This window comes from Primulina huaijiensis, chromosome 16 (assembly GCF_012295235.1).
Source record: "Primulina huaijiensis isolate GDHJ02 chromosome 16, ASM1229523v2, whole genome shotgun sequence".
NCBI classification, from domain to species: domain Eukaryota; kingdom Viridiplantae; phylum Streptophyta; class Magnoliopsida; order Lamiales; family Gesneriaceae; genus Primulina; species Primulina huaijiensis.
Genome location: NC_133321.1, coordinates 3,372,401 through 3,386,126, shown reverse-complemented (window position 1 = coordinate 3,386,126; position 13,726 = coordinate 3,372,401). Strand labels below are relative to the sequence as shown.

Sequence of the window (13,726 nt, the reverse complement as noted above, 5' to 3'; positions counted from 1 at the left end):
AAGAATATCTTCATCATCTTCACATGGACGCAACGGATCCTTTTCTATGTTTAATGATCTAACAACCATTGGAGTACTTAAAGGATTTGATTTATCCATATTAAAACGTTTAAGGATCTTTTCTGTATAATTTTTCTGGTGAACAAATATTCCACATTCTTTTTGTTCAATTTGTAAACCCATACAATACTTGGTTTTTCCAAGATCCTTCATTTCAAGTTCTTCCTTCAAGTATGACACAACTTCATGAATTTCATTATTCGTTCCAATGATGTTTAAATCATCAACATATCAGCAATAATTACTCATCCGGATGTTGTTTTCTTAATGAAAACACAAGGGCATATTTAATTATTGACATAGCCCTGTGTCATCAAGTGATCAATTAGCCGATTATACCACATTCGGCCCGATTTCTTTAACCCATATAATGATATTTGTAATTTCACAAAATAACATTCTCTGGATTTTGAACTTTGTGCTTCAGGCATCTTAAATCCTTCATGGATTTTCATATATATAATACTATCAAGTGATCCATATAAATAAGCTGTAACAACATCCATAAGACGCATTTCTAAATTTTTAGATACCGCTAAGCTAATCAAATACCGAAACGTAATTGCATCCATCAAGGGACAATACGTTTCTTCATAATCAATTCCAGGCATTTGAGAAAAACCTTGTGCAACAAGTCGAGCTTTATATCTTACTATTTCATTTTTCTCATTTCGCTTTCGAATAAAAACCCATTTGTATCCAACAGGTTTTACACCTTCAGGTGTAAGGACTATAGGTCTAAAAACATTACGTTTATTTAGCGAATCCAATTCAACCTGGATGACATCTTTCCATTTTATCAAATCCTGCCGATTTTTACATTCACCAAAAGATTTTGGTTCATGATCTTCATTATCATTTATGATGTCGATTGCCACATTATAAGAAAATATATCATCAATTTCTTCTATATCTTTTCGGTTTCATATTTTTCCAGTATTAATATAATTGATAGAGATTTCATGATTCTCATCAGTTTGTGGTTCTGACAGAACATTTTCATCATCATGTGTTTCTTCAGGAACAACATTCTCTATTTTGTGATCATCATGTGTTTATTCAGGAACACCATTCTCTATTTTGTGATCATTGTGTTTTTCTATGAATTTTCTTTTTCGAGGATTTTTATCCTTGGAACCGACTCGCCTTCCACGCTTCAGGCGTTTTACGACATCATGACTTTGTTCAATTTGCTTCTTTGGAATTTCAATTCGAGCAGGAGCATTTACAGCATGTATATATGATTTAGTTACCCTTTTTGCATCTGTAAATGCATCTGGTATTTGATTTGCTATTCTTTGCAAGTGCACAATTTGCTGTACATCTTTTTCACATTGTTGTGTTCTTGGATCCAGATGTAACAATGATGATACATACCATGTAATTTCCTTTTCGGTATGTGTCTTGTCTCCCCCTAACATTGGGAAGATTTCATCATTAAAATGACAATCAGCAAAACGTGCTGTGAACACGTTGCCTGTCTGAGGTTCAAGATATCGCATGATTGATGAACTATCATAACCGATATAAATTCCAATCTTTCTTTGAGGTCCCATTTTCTTTCGTTGAGGTGGTGCAATAGGCACATACACCATACATCCAAAAATTCTCAGATGAGAAATGTCTGGTTCTTTACCAAATGCAAGCTGCAATGGGGAGTATTTATGATATGCACTTGGTCTGATGCGAATTAATGAAGCAGCATGTAAAATTGCATGTCCCCATATAGAAATAGGGAGCTTTGTTTTCATAATCATTGGTCTAGCAATCATTTGCAGACGTTTAATCAATGATTCAGCCAATCCATTTTGAGTATGTACATGAGCAACAGGATGCTCAACAATGATTCCCATAGACATACAATAATCATTGAAAGTCTGGGAAGTAAATTCACCAGCATTATCAAGTCTAATTTTCTTGATTGTATAATCGGGAAATTGATTCCTCAATTTTATTATTTGAGCAAGTAATCTTGCAAATGCAACATTTCGAGTTGACAATAAACATACATGTGACCATCTGCTGGAGGCTTTAATCAATACCATAAAGTATCTGAATGGTCCACATGGTGGATGGATTGGTCCACAAATATCACCTTGAATACGTTAAAAAAATATTGGTGATTCAGTTTGGATTTTGGCTGGTGATGGTCTTATAATAAGTTTTCCAAGAGAACATGCTTCACATTGAAACTTATTATTCTGAAAGATCTTTTGGTCTTTCAACGGATGACCATGTGTATTTTCTATAATTCTTCGCATCATTGTTGAACCAGGATGTCCTAATCGATCATGCCAATTAGTTAATATTGAAGAATTATCAACTACCATGTTTGATTCAATGTGACTTATATGTGTATAATGCAATCCAGTAGGGAGCATTGGTAGTTTTTCAATCACATATTTCTTCCTGATTTATATGTAATAAGACACATATATTTCTCATTCCCTTCATTTATTGTTTGAGTATCATATCCATGGGAATATATATCATTAAAACTCAACAAATTTCTTTTCGATTGTGGTGAATACAAAGCATCATTGATCAAAAATTTTGTATCATTAGGTAACAAAAATTGTGTTTTACCACAACCTTTAATCAAGTCTACAGGACCTGATATTGTATTCACCATTATTTTTGTTGGTTTTAGTTCCAAGAAATATCTTTTATCTCGGAGAATAGTGTGCGTTGTACAACTATCAGGTATGCAAACTTCAGCTTGGTTCATAGCATTTTTCATATTTGAACTTCAAAAAATATGCAATGAAATAAAATTACTGACAATAAAATACAATATAATACATATTTAAAAATATAGCACACGATAAAACATTATCATATGAGTACATGAAAAAATAAAATATTTTACATATCTATTCCACCAGCAAATTGATCATTGTCCGAGAAATCAATCAGAAAATCTCTAGCATCAAAATGAGTTGAACCACTCAAAGGTTCATTGTGTTCAGTAAAGTTTGTCTCCTTTTCTTTCTCCTTTATTGATTCTTTATAAAGTTTACAAAGGTGCTCAGGGGCTCGACAAATACAAGACCAATGTCCTGGAGTACCACATCTGAAACAAGAACTTTCAAATCTTTTTGAGTGATTTTCATTAACACTCATATTCTCATGATGCCTTTTCAGTGAATGGTTTGGGATGCTCTTTTGAGATGAGTTATAGAAATAACTATCTCGATTCTTTTCAAAACCACGGCCGCGTCCACAACCACGACCACTTCTACGTCCACGTCCACGACCACGACCTCGACCTCGACCTCGACCAAAACATTATCTTTGAATTTGATTTTGGTTTCCAGGTTTAAATTCATTTTACTTACAGCATTTACTTCTGGAAATGCTGTTGATCCAGTGGGTCGTGACTGATGATTTCTCATTAATAGCTCGTTGTTCTTTTCCGCCACAAGAAGACAGGCGATGAGTTCAGAATATCTCGCAAATCCACGCACTCTATATTGTTGTTGTAGAGTTATATTTGATATATGAAACGTGGAAAATGTTTTTTCAAGAATTCCTGATTCTGTAACCTCATGTCCACAAAATTTTAATTGCGAGATTATTCGATACATCGTCGAATTGTAATCACTTACTTTCTTAAAATCTTGGAATCTCAACATATTCCATTCATCACGGGCGGTCGGAAGTATAACTTCCCTTATATGTTCAAATCTTTCTTTTAATCCTTTCCACAGAGCCATGTGATCTTTTTCGATGAGATATTCACATTTCAACCCTTCATCAAGATGTCGGCGCAAAAATATTATAGCTTTTGCTTTTTCTTGTGATGAAGATATACCATTTTCTTTAATGGTCTCGCTTAGACCCAATGACTCAAGATGCATTTCTACATCGAGAGTCCATGGCATATAATTTTTCTCCGTAATGTCGAGTGCAACAAATCCGAGCTTTGTCAAGTTTGACATGGTGGTGCTAAAAAAAATTATGATGCATTTTATTAGTTAATGAATATTGCAATACAAAGTAATGGATAAACAACAAATAAAAGTATTCGTAAAAATAAAGAAAATACAAGAGGAGGATATTCTCCGATAAATACAAGACTCGTGAGTATGATAACCAAAATAATTAAAAATAACCTTGAGAAAGCCATCTTCTGTTTTCTTAGAAAAATTTGATGAAGAATAATTTTTAGAGAAGAAGAGAAAGTTGGAGTGACTGAATGTGTTTGTGAGATCATATTTATAGAGCAAAAACTAGCCGTTTTGTTACCGTTTATGACCGTTGGTGTACAAGAAAATAAATGTATGTATTTGTATAATTTTATGGTAATAATATGGTGTATATAATATTAGTAATGTTTTAAATAATTATGTATATCATATCACAATATTATAATGAGGTGTCATAAGATATTTTGTTTAAAAACCTTATAGACTTATATACTTGTCGTATCCTTTACCGAGAGTGTTGGATGTCGTCTTAACATCCTCCCAGGATTTATAACAAGTTTTTGAAAAATTTTATTTTATTATAACATTATATTATATATTAAATATATACACAATAAATAAATAAAAAATAAAATAAATATTATTACTTTTGTTACCTTTTTCTTCTGTTTTGGAGCTTGGAAAAATATGGAGGACTTTTAGAGCTTCGTGCTAATAACGTGTTGTGAAAAAGTAAAAATTTACGGTAAAAAGTAAAAATCTCAAACTCTCAAAATTATCACACTACACACTTTATAATATTTTTCTCTCAACTCAATTGTGATTTTCTTCACAAATAAGATATCTATTTATAGAATTTCTTTGATAATAATCCAAAAAATAAAATACATCATTACCTACATCATCACACACAAATTTCTAATTTTTACAACTCTTATTTTCAACGTTCAAATATTCAACATTCAATATTCAAATATTCAATATTAAAATATTAATTTTCAACAATTTCAAATTATTGTAATTATCAAAATCTTTTTGTGCAATCCTTATGTGAGAAAGAATGAGCGACGTAAGTGTATTGAATTCTTCGAATATATAGAAACAAACTTGTTCCAACTTACGTTTTGGTTTAGCCATATTTACCTTTCATTTGATTGTCTAACTGATTTTTTATAAACCATTTCGTTCAAAAGTTTCAGTTAGTTTATTCCCGCACAGTTTCATATTGACTTATTGAGAACCGAGATTGACAAAAATTTTATTTCAATGTTGTTAATTCAACCGAAATATTTTCAAATTTTTTAAAAAATTTATTCATCACTCCTCTAAATTTATCTCTGATCCAAACACGAACTACCCGACCAGAACACATCAAGTACCCGATTAGTCTGGTAGTATAAATATCAGGTTGGACTCGGGTATCAAAAAACACTACTCGAGAAATGGGGTGCCCGACCCAAACAACCCGACCCGTGTCCACCTCTATTGGAGCCCAAAAAAAAAAACCCAATGATGGTCAAGTGAGCGCTATAGTGGAAGAGAATAAAGTGACAAAGTTTATAGGCATCAAATGGGAAACCTTCTTGAATGTGGAGTACCAACCTCGATTTATTGTTTCTAGGTTTTGTGGGCTTAACTAATTTTAGGGCCCCCCCAATTTTTTTATGGATTAAACATAAAATCAAGCCCAATTTAGTAAGCTGATGTTTAGGTTGGGTCATAACCCATCAGTGACCATGTCACTTTCAATACCAAGAACTATTATAAAACATCATAAATTTATAAACACTAAAAAAATTTTCTTCAATAATTATTTATTATTAATTATTAGAAATCATGTAAAAAATAATATCTAAATTTAATTTTAATATAATTTCTAGATTTTTTGGAATAAACTTATATAATACTAAAATATAATATGCATGAACATCGTGTATCAAGGGTATTAGTATAAAGAAAATAAAATTTGTGGTGATGTCAGGTTGGCTTTGGGTCCCGACAATATAAATATTGGGAATTTATTATACTTTAATACAAATTAATTAAGTTATATATAAAAAAATTAATACGAAGAAAAAAACACATTCTACTTTGACCATGCACTGGGTTAACAAATAATATTTTTATAATAGGCACCGCCCAAGAAAAAAATATGCCCCACGGCCTTCATAATTTATATTTATTCTTTATTTTTAGAATTTCGATAACAATAAAACAATTTTAGACAATTTGGGTGATGATTATGCCTCACTTGTTGTATATTGGATTATATTAATGCTCAAAAGTATATTGGGTTCAAATATTTTAAATCGTACGACAAAGTTTAAGATTTTGATTGATCTACCAAGTAAGAACAATTTTTATCGTGTCTGACTTCTTGTGTAGTGTTGACTTATATCCGTTAGATATCGGTTTTATCTTTTTCTTATCGCCGGTGTTCTGTCCTTAACAGAAACAATATTACCTGTTAAGATCCGGTGTCCCTGTTTTATGACAAGCAAGCAAACTAGATCAAACGACACAACTTCAACAACTTGACGCACGGGAGCTTATTAGGAGGTCATTCATCTTAATATTATCATCATCCATATATGTTTCACATAACAATCACCCTTAAGAAGTATATAAATATGCTTCTTCAGATACTCGAATCAAGGACCTCATGTTGATATCAATTGTTAGGATCAAGTGCTTACCACTAGGCCAAAAACTATAATTGTTAGACAAGGCGCAACTTTATTTTCTTATACTTATGGCAACGCAGAGCCCCATATTAAGCGGCGATTGGACGTTATGGACTGCACATACATGGGTTCCGATGGGCCGGTTTGTTAAGCCCATGAGTCTGGGGAGAGGCATGTCTTACTGTTGTGTTTTCCCATATCTCTTCGAGATCAGTCTTATATTTTCCCTACTGACAGCCATGTCCTCAACATTGACAGTATTATCCATTAAGTTATGATGATCCTCTTTTATGGTTCATCTATCCAATCAGATCACAATACAACTTCAGCAACTTGATGTATGAAAACTTCTCAGGAGATCATAGCATTATTCTCACTCACATATACTTTACCCAACAATTGGGGACGAAGCATCTAGGTCGGGTGGTTTCCATCTCCCCCTCTTTTATGTTCCATGTATAGGTAGAATTGTCTGATGCCCCTCAATTTTATTTTTTAAGATTTTTTCTTCCAAAAGTTTTTATATAATTAAAAATATAATAAAATAGAAGTTTTAAAATCTCTATATAAGAATTTATGTCAAATTCTGTTAATATATAAAAATATCTTTATTTTTTTTGTTATTTAAATAAAATATATTTAAATTTCATTAAATATTTAATTATAAATTTAAATCCATTTATATTATTTTAATACAATAAGTATCTTATTCTACACAAAAATAATTTTTTTAGTAAAAGTTCTATGATAGATGTCATTTGTTTAAACCTATGTTAACAACCATATATTTATTAATTTTTTTAAATGTAAAATAAAGTTGTAAATCAATATCAATTGGAAAAATTATCTAAAAAAATTTAATATGTAGGATTTTGTGAACGAAAAGTGCCCGAATAAATCTTTAGAGAGAAACACAAATAATATTTTGGTAATTTCATATAAAAACATTATTGATTAATCACTAATATTTATCATTATTTATTATGAGACAACTGAATAATCACTAATATTTATTATCTTTTTACTATAATTGTTCGTATTTGTGTTGTCTCATAATAAATACAAGAGTAAACATTCTCTGTATACATGAACATAACCAAATCGAAAAGATTTCACAGGTAAAAATCAAAAGAAGAGTCAAAATATATTTCGTCCACCATATTAAAAGTTTCTGTCTACGCCCTTGTAGATATATATATATATGAACTTTTTTTATATAAACAAATTTATTTTCCAATAAAAAAAGGACGTCAAAAAAGTATAAAATGAGCCCGAAACTAACTCGTCACAAAATATATATATATAAGGAGAAGTAAAATTAATACAACAAATTACGCATATACTTAAGGCCATGTTTTTAGACAGATAGATAGATAGATAGTACAACAAACTACTTAAGAAGGTTTGCAACGATGAATGGGATATTTAGTCCCATTGAGTTGAATTTTTCTAAGCGCAGCTTCACCAAGATCGATCCCACAAATATCAGACAACCTGATCAGATATAACAAAACATCTGAGAGTTCTTCACCCAAATGAGTCTTCTCTTCTGCTTCCCAATCAGGCAATCCTCTTTGGACCTCTCCTTTCCATTGGAATATCTCAGACAATTCTCCCACTTCACCCACCTGAAAAGGAATAAAGCAACCATGCATTCAAAAATATTTAATAATACATTGCACTTGGAGTATAGTTGTAGAGAATAAAAGGGAATAAAAAGACAATAAATGTGCACGTTTAAATAATCAAGAAAAGTTCAAAAGTTAAATAATCAAGAAAAAGTTGTGTTCAAAAGTTATTTTGCACATTTATTGTCTTTTTATGCCCTTTCATTCCCTTAAACTATACTCCAAGTGATATATATAATAATATAATAATTAGGTACTGCTAGAGGAGCGGGTAAAACGGGTTGAATTAAAAATTTATTGTTTATCGAGTCATTATTTGTCTTTATATAACTAATGACATATAAATTTATAAATAGAAATTTAAAAGAGAAGTTGGTGAAAAATCCCCGATTAACATTTATTTGGGTTCACTCCCTACCCACAAAATTGTGGTACTATGTCATACAAATTGTGGTATACTTCATGTGGAAATGTGGTACACTTCATGTGGAAATATAGTACTAAAAAAGTACCCAGGGACTGAACACAAAAAAAAAACGACGACTGGGGACTGAAGACCAATTTCTCGAAATTTAAAAGGAAGTAGGATAGACAACTCTCCTCTACTTTTCACTTATAGAGTAGTGAAAATAGGTTAGGTTCATTGAGTGGCTTAACTAGTCAACCAAATTAAATGAATCGGATTGAGGAAATATTTAAAGAGAGTTTGAGACCGGCAAGTTGGTAAATTTTTATTTAAAAAAAAATTATATATGTATATAATTTTTATAGTGAAAGTAGTGAATTTTTTATGATAATTTGTTTAGTGTGGAAATGTGGATTCAATGATTTATAATTTTATTTAAAAATNTTTTTTAAAATTTTTTTTATGGGGTGGCATACAGACTGACCCCCTCTCAACCTATAATCCATCTTCAGGAGAGCTGGATCGAGACATCCTCCACTCACCTGGAGGTGGCAGAGACCGACTTGACAGCCCTACTTATCTTTTCCATGATGTGGATTATTTGGGATCAAAATTTCATTATTTATCGAGTTATTACTTACCTATCTCATATTTTTTAATTGATTTTTTTTTTAAAAAAATAATTAAATTGTTTTAAAAAATAATCTATTGCTACCCAACGTGTACATCGAATATGTGAAAAGTGAATTTAATGCTACATGTTCGGTCAAAGCTGGGTTTTCTGACTGCGACTGCTTTAATGAATAATATTCTATTCTAAAATCATAAAATTGAGAGTAGACTACGTAGGCAGGTTAGGTACCAACAAAGCAAAAGGGCAAAAAAGAGGATAATTCCATTTGTTTAATCCAATAAAAATTCCTCAACAGTAGATTTGACGACGACCCATACCACCACCACCACTGAATGTATCCATCACTATACAATAATTTTTCCCTCGACATAGGAAGAAAATTATGACAATTTTTCCTTAAAAAAAAAAACTTCAGTTTTCAAATACTTTTGCACGGATAAGAACTATGTCTTAATATTATCGCTCCAATTTTCAACATCATTGTACCTCAAGAAATCAGGATTTTATGTTTTTTTATTCGATTAAACTGTATCGAGAAATAATAAAATCAAAAAATATATATATATAATAATAGGCTAGCTGAGCAATTTTTTTTATCAAAATATTGAAACTAATATTCTTTCTTTTTCACTTTACGCAAAAAGTATAAAATAGAAAGACGAAGAAGTTGTAAAGGTAACCCAATATATAATCTTGGTCGGTTATGTATTTAAAGGAAACATCGACAGATCCGTGAGAAATTTAATCTAAATTTATTATATTATTTACAAAAAAAATCGAAGAGAAAAACAAATAAACTAAGGTAGATTTGGCAAAACAAGTAATTTTCGTGAGATATTGTAAATTCTTTCTACGTTTTGTCAATAATCTTGTATAAAATCTAGCTACTAATTCTATAAAATAAAATAAAAATTGTATTTGTATGTGCATGAAGAAATAACTAATATGTGCATGTAATTATTTGGCAAAAATAAGAAGAAGAAGAAGAAAAGAAAAGACAACAACGGGAAATTAAATAGTTCCCACAAATTTAATTTTGACGATTAAATCCAACAAAAATAAAACCTTATATTCTGTTTTCGGCAGACAAGAAATCAAGATTCATACTTTTGTGGCTTATTAGGCAGACCACAAAGAAGAGGTATTAAAAGATAATTTAGTTAATTAAGCAGAAAAAGCTTATTATATATAATTTTTTTGATGGGATTTATGTAATATTTACGAAGAAATAATGGAGAAGAAAACAAACCATGGCTAAAAGGAGATTTCTGGGGCTGTGAAACTGATCCCAATTTCTTTCTTTAGCAAAATTAGCAAGCTGTCGTTTCAACTCTTCCAGGCTCACCTCTTCTCTTTGCCCTTCCATTTTTTGCTTGATATTAATATTGCTTGACCTACCGATTTTGTGGGTTTGGTTTTGTGATTTAGGAGTGACATCTCCTAGGCGGCTAAAGGGGTATATATAGATATATGTATATATGTATACACACAGAATATATATATAGGTATATGCTCAGAAAAACCATTATTGCTAGCTAGTGGAACTAATAATATATCATTTAAGAAAATAATATAAGACCAATCTTATTTATGGTTGAAGTTATGTTGTTTACGTTATATTTAATTAATAAAATTTATTTGTAAAATAGAGTATAGGTACTACAATAGAATATAAATAATATCTTTAATATTACAATAATGGATAAAAATGTTATAAATCATAAAAGAAAAAGAGAAGAGTAGAAAACATTCATTAAAAAAAATGAGTCAATATTCAAGTGCAATATTCATTAAATACAATCACCCTATTTATAAGAGAAGATTACAACATTAAAATCTTTACAGATATTATCTTGTCATATTTATCTTGATTAAAAATATTTCAAATATAACTAAATAAGATAATTATCTACAATAATAATATATTTATAACACTCTCTTTAGATAATTATTTGCACAAATATCGATTCGTCAAATATCCATTGAGCAAGATGGATGCTTTGAAACTTCATCGAAACTCAATGTTGTCTCGTTAAAACATTTTCAGTAAAACTCATTGGGAAGAATCCGAACAAAAGAAAAAGAGTACATCAATAGATACTTTCTTTAGATGTCTTCCTGACGATAGACGCGGCTCGTTAAAACCTTGTTAGGAAAATTCAGTGGGACAAAATCGTAGTGAAGGAAAAAGAGTACGCCATCTCTCGCTAATTGTTAATTGCCTCATTAAAAACCTTGTCATGAAAATCCACGTAGGTAAAATAATAGACGAGGAAAAAAAATACAACTTTGACGGCTCTCTCTATTGCAAGCATCACTTGAAATCATCAATTCTTTGTATTCCTAACCTGTACACTGATTTTCCAAAAGTTGATGTGGGTGATAATTTTGTAAAAATATCGGTCATATTATCTTCAGTTGTTGATAATCTCTTTATGTAAATGAATAGCCTGTATGATATTGCAAAGAAAACCAGTCATGTGTCTTTCTAGTTGTCACTACCTTCTTTAGACAAAAGATATACATCACTAGTGTAACTTGTGAGATATGATGACGTATAAATTCTTATATATGATACTTCAAGACCAAATTTCTTTTCTTCATCTTTCAAATTGGCGAAAATGATACTTTGAGCATCAAATTGTCGAACAACCATATAAATTGATGCAACTTATAAAAATATTTTCGTAATTTTTGTACTATAATTTATGTACATATATTATTTTAGAAAATGTTCAATCTATAATCGTAGACAGAATTTCGTCTTTTCCAAGTATTTTATAGTAAATTTATATTTCAATTACTTTTCCATTTTATTAAACTCTTCAACAGTACTAAGCTAAAAGTATCACATGCATCATGATCATTTTAATTTGTATAATGACATATTCTATTGAAATAATAGTTTTGGACGTCGAATCTAAATCTATTTGACACTTCAAATCCTAAGAGGATTTTCTATACGTATCACTATCAAATTAACTCATCCATGACAACTGATGTAAGGTCTAGAAATTCAAGCGACGTAACCTAACTGCACGCAAATATAGGGTATTATAAAAAAATACTTAATTAAATATTTTAAATCCATTTAATGCATGTTTATGACATGATTTTTTGATTATATGGCATGGTTTTATTCGATTTCATAAGATAGAGCGTTTTGGCAATATTAGACGATCAAATGAGGAACGGAGACCAGGGACAATTTAAAGAAACATAATAATTATTTTAAATTATTTAATATATGATGTATTTAACAAAAAATTTTCGAAAATGTGTTCTTTGTGATATTTTTACACGTCGAGCCATATTTTAAATCGGTAGTCGATTTTTAGCAAAACAGAGGACTTTTTGAAAACATACCAAAACGAAATATTTTATGTGCGTGTTATTGGGCCTAATGGGCTTTTTTAGTAGATTTTTGGGCCAAGCAACTACACCTCATTATTTTAAACCTAGGCCCAATATTCACTCATTTTATTATCAAAACTCACACTCAAACCCTAGCCCTCCCCGCACCCTCTCGGCCTCACACACACACTCACACACCAGCATGTTTTTGGCTTTGGTTTCAAGGAGATTTCAGTAGGAGAATCGCCCCGTCCCTCCGATGTTTGTCTCTCGCTTCTTTGGTTAGATTTTTCGAGCATTTAGACGCAAAAGCACGCCCTATACTTTTGTTTTCTCGTTTTTCACACCATAATATGTATTTTTGAACGTTTATGCATGATCTGTGGAAGATCTCATGATTTATTCTCGTTTTTCTTTGAATTGCATGAGACAACTTGACTTTCATGACATATGGCTCACATTTTTTTGACATGGATGAAGGGGCTGCCAGGTTTTGATGGTCAGGGGACGATCTACAGGAGGTTTAGAGAAGGTATATCTTGAAACACCCGAGCTGGAACATGTCCTTGCAGGTGGATTAGATCTTTTTGGTTTGGCTCGATCGAGTTATAGGAGGGGAGCAGCGATGCAAGGGTCATTCCAGGCCTTAGATCAGACCTTGGTGGGTCTGATACGTGGTCCAGGATGGCTCGAGTACAGCTAGTCATGGTCTAGGGGCAGATCGAAGGAGCTAGGGTTAGATAGGTTCGGTTTGGGCTTATTCGGATGAACCATGAACATCCACGTGCATTTGGCTGGGGAACAGGGTTAGATCAGTCTAGAAGGGTTCAATCAAGTCCTAGGAGTGGCTGGTTCGAGGCTGGTCTGGCATGGTTTGAGCTAGGGTCGAATTATGAGGTTGAATTGGAGTTAGGGTTTTCGGTCCATAGGTGCAGAAAATCCATCAGCTGTCCAGTCGTGTTTGAGGGTCCTAAATGGTTTGAATTAGGTTGTTTAAGGGCTGGTCATGTGTGGTAAAGTTATTATTTAAA

General features: G+C 31.4%; 1 long non-coding RNA gene across 1 annotated transcript; it reads right to left on the bottom strand.

The window, feature by feature from the left end:
* Positions 1-8,035: 8,035 nt before the first annotated feature.
* LOC140962096 (uncharacterized) lies at positions 8,036-10,783 on the bottom strand. The gene is made up of 2 exons (XR_012172454.1): positions 10,591-10,783; positions 8,036-8,301 (listed from the first exon to the last, which is right to left on the bottom strand). It is a non-coding gene; the product is annotated as an uncharacterized lncRNA (long non-coding RNA).
* Positions 10,784-13,726: the final 2,943 nt, after the last annotated feature.